We start from the raw sequence: 4229 nt of genomic DNA, 5'->3' as shown, positions 1-4229 counted from the left end.
CAGTTCGAACGAAGTGTCGGGCGGTGGGTAAGACACGGGCACCGGGGAGTTAACACGACCCGCGGACCGGGTGAACGACAACGTTAGGTGGAGAGTTAACATGACTCGCGGGCCGGGTGAACGACAAAGCCGGGTGGGGCTGCACAATGACTTGGGCAGGTCACATGGTGTGATGAGTTGTGAAGCACAGGTATAGTGGGCAAGGCCGCACAGTAGGGTGGATTTCCCTAAACGAAGAAACGAGCAAGGTTGCATGATAGTGGGGCCGCTCTAAACGACAGCTTGAGCAGAATTCTGAAAATTGCAGTTTGGCATTTTTGGCCAAGGTATATTTTGGGATTGCCTTGAAAGACTGGCTTGTATATGACTCTGTAAATTATACTGTTATATTATTGTGGGCAAGCTCTTATGAGGGAGTTGCCTATCCCTTAAGGATTAATTGTACTTGTTTACTTTTATATGTGAATGAGGTTAAAGATGAATGTTTTTGTTGTGTAAAATGAATGATGAATGCTTAGTGAAATAAAAATATTCTAAATATTGAAAGTGAGGCATAGTCTACACTTAAAGTATGGGTGAAATGAAATTGGATAGTGATGCTGCACCTGTCTATGAACGGTTGAAAGACTACCACCAAGATAAAGACATGACACTTACCTTACTGCAACTGTTTTATGAGCGAAACTCCTCTCCTCTGCCCCGCGAAATTTTTTCTAAGAGAGAAAATGTTGCTCTACAAACAATCGGAGCAGGCAATCAAAGAAGACACGAGAAAATATTTCCAAAAGGACTCCGTTTTCTGGTGGTGGACGACGACACCGTTTCCCTCGCTGTCTTGGAGAGAATGCTCGTACAATGCGATTACAAGGGTGAGTGTATTCTCTGTGTGTCTGGCCAATAATAAACACTGGACTGCACATCACTTTCGTCATGATTTGTGTACTGTCACCAACGGTTTAGGATTTGCAATGACTGCGATCTAAAATAATTTTGCATCTTCGACAAACCTTATCATGGCTAATTCTATAACCATATTGATACAGACGGTGTAGTTCCCAAGCATCGTTAAGTTTTCAATGAAAACCACCCAGATTGAAACTCATAGACGCTAACTTTGGGCATATTTTGTCACAAATAAATCTATGGTCTATTCTCTTCCGAGTATAAAGCTTACCTTGGGCATACTTTGTAGTGATTTTTGTTACAAATGTAGTGATTAAATTTATAATTTTAAAATATAATCTTTGTAATCGAAGCTGCTTTATAAATTTTTGCAAACACTAAATCTATTTGTATATCAAAAGCACATTTAAACTGAAAAAAATATAATAATCTTCAAAATTAGATATGTAACAATCTCATTCAAAATTGTTAATTAGATATATAACAATCTCATCCAAAATTGTTTTGTAGGGATGAATTTAAAAAATAAATCGAAACTTAAAAAAATTTAGACAATTTTTCAGGATATTGAAACTTTATATATTGCGAAATATTCAAATACTTCTAAATAAATGGTTACGGAAAGAAATACAATAGTTAGACAACGCGGATAGAGAGAGAGAATTATCATGAGCGGATACTACATTGATGATTGAAGATGGATTAAAAAAGAAGGAGAAGAATTATCAATGTGTTTGCTTGTTGCGTTGTGGTTGTTATCCGTCACAGCATGCACGCGCGTTTCTCAAGCAATTTCTTTGGTAATGGAGAACAGAGACAGATTTGATATTGGGATGAGCGACGTCTGCGGTATTGGATTTGGCGTGCCCGTGTTAAATAAAGTGATTCGGTCTTAAAGGAATGAATACCTTTCCATTGCACGTGATGTGCATGACGCAGCGGTCGGGGCGGCTTGGTTGCACTCCCCCGGCCGCGTTCGATTCCTGCAGAGGCTACGCATGCTGTAGCATATCTTGTGCCATGACTCTGGTAATGGCGATTGTTTCAATTTGATGTGATGGGTTTCGATTTGATTTGATGGTTAAAAGGAGTTGGAATTTAGGTAAAAAATAGAAAAATTTTGTGGATAGTATTTGAATCATGTTTTTGATAGTAAAAAAAATTCAGTATCATAAAATCTTTTAAAACATTTAACAATTTCTATTTAAATTTAGAAAAACTTTATCAAATTTTTCCAAAATATAACAAAAATTTCCATAACTTTCAAGACAGGAAAAACATAATTGTTAATGGTTAGACTACTGCATTTTTAGTTCGACAACCAAATAGCAAACACGGTTAGCGTCGCAGTGAAGTACCCTAACTTTCTGGACTGGGTGTGCAGTGATGTCTGCGAATGGTGAAACAGATATTGTAATGAGAAACATAAGAGGCTGCGCCTGCAATCATCAGAATGGAAGAGCTTCAGACCATTTGGCAGCACGTCGTTAGCAGCCATGGACAACAAAGTCATCGTCATAAGCTCGAGAAAAGCCAAGGAGATCAGTCGGACCAGAGCAGAGTGCGGAGTGAGTCGACAGCTTCCAAGAAGCGAAAACACGGCGGCGGTCATGTGGTGCAAGACATGAACAGTTTCAAGACATGGCGCGTGCACTGGACTGATCAACTCCATCGGGAGTTTGTGAAAGCAGGTAATCAAACCGGAGTAGACACTAAGCCCCGCATGTCTGTCATCTTAATCAGAGTAGTTACCTGTATGATGCCAGAAATTTTAGGAAATTTGTGTTCTAGTTTTATGGTTTTAGGATTTTGGGGTTAGGGGATTTTGATGTGCTACATCTATTTTTAGCATTAATTGTTTTATTTCCAGTGTAGATTGTGAAATATTTTAAAAATCTGATAAACATAAGTGAAATGGTATTGAGAGGTAACTCAAATGGCATCATTCATTTTTTATTTATTTATTTTGATAGTAGATTGTGAAATATTTTAAAAATCTGATAAACAAAAATTAAAGAACTAGGTCAAACCTATAAAGTTTAAGTCAAATTTTCAAAATTTATTTTCAGTCTTAGAAAATTTATTTTCAGTCTAAATTTCTAAATATCTTTAAAAAAAAAAATTGACAAACCGAAACTAAGTCAAAGCGAGAAACCGCCAAATGAAATGAAGCTGAAGTCAAGGTCAAACCTATAAAGTTTAAGTCAAATTTTCAAAATTTATTTTCAGTCTAAATTTCTAAATATCTTTAAAAAAAAATTTGACAAACCGAAACTAAGTCAAAGCGAGAAACCGCCAAATGAAATGAAGCTGAAGTCAAACTAAATCAAATGTACACGAGCCAGTCCATTATTAAAATTCGCATTTTAGGGATATTAAAATCCACAACAAAATTTCCTTTGCCCTCCGGTGTTTTTGACTATTCACCCTAATATCTGACCCAGATGTCAGCACTTCGATTTATAATTAGGTATGCGGATTCAAGAGAAATGGGAGACTACAGCGCGGTAAAACTAGTCCTTCATCCTCACCATTATCAATCTCATCCTCTGCTCTCAAAGCATTTCCTTCGCGATTACAATTAGTAAGAGACCTCGACTGTGCCACTCTCAAGTTAGTTGAACAATTCCAAGCTAACGATCAGAAACTGGCCGCTAACCGGGCGCATAGGCTATGACGATTGGCCGCCACCGCTGCGGCTCCAAGCTACAGGAGCACTAATGTTCAATTCGATCAAGGCTATGAAAGCGGGGCAGAGCTCCATATAATGGAAAAACCCACAGCATGGGGGTCGCCAGAGATCAAGTCATCTCCATGATTCGGCAGCTCAGAGCTTCAATTTCGACTTTGCTGAGTTGGATAGGACAAAGCTCCCTCCCGTGCTTTCCGACCCTTCTACGGATGAACCCCAATTCGAAAACCCTTCACGCACCTCTAAAACCCTTGAAGAAAGCAATGTCACCAAAGATGAGGCGCAGAGGTCAACAGATGAACTTCAAAATATTGATCAGGAAGAGCTACCATTCAATAATTTTGGGGAAGAGGAGTTTCATCGTGTAACATTTCCCCTTATTCATGATCAGCTGTCAACCCTGACTGCGGCTGGCGATCTGCCATAGTAATATGTTATGCTTTAATGTTGAAATCTAATTTCAACGCAGCTGCCAGAAACCGGTCAATAAACCTCGCCGGAAAGCTCTCGGGTTGATTTCAGGCAGAAGGAATAATCCGGCAAGGAGCTCCGAGAAAATATGGAGCTGACGCGTGGTTGACCCCTGACGTAACGCAACGTAAGAATCTCGGGGGTTAATGTTCAGCACTTGTTG

At 39.1% G+C, this 4229-nt stretch overlaps 1 pseudogene; it reads left to right on the top strand.

Annotated features, from left to right (window-relative positions):
- Nucleotides 1-571: 571 nt before the first annotated feature.
- Nucleotides 572-4022, top strand: LOC149236033 (uncharacterized; annotated as a pseudogene).
- The last annotated feature ends 207 nt before the right edge of the window (nucleotides 4023-4229 follow it).

Source organism: Pinus tabuliformis, chromosome 8 (genome assembly GCF_031772625.1).
Source record: "Pinus tabuliformis cultivar Carrire ecotype Pingquan chromosome 8, CPIR1, whole genome shotgun sequence".
Classification (NCBI taxonomy): Eukaryota; Viridiplantae; Streptophyta; class Pinopsida; order Pinales; family Pinaceae; genus Pinus; species Pinus tabuliformis.
This window is presented reverse-complemented; position numbering and strand designations above follow the sequence as displayed.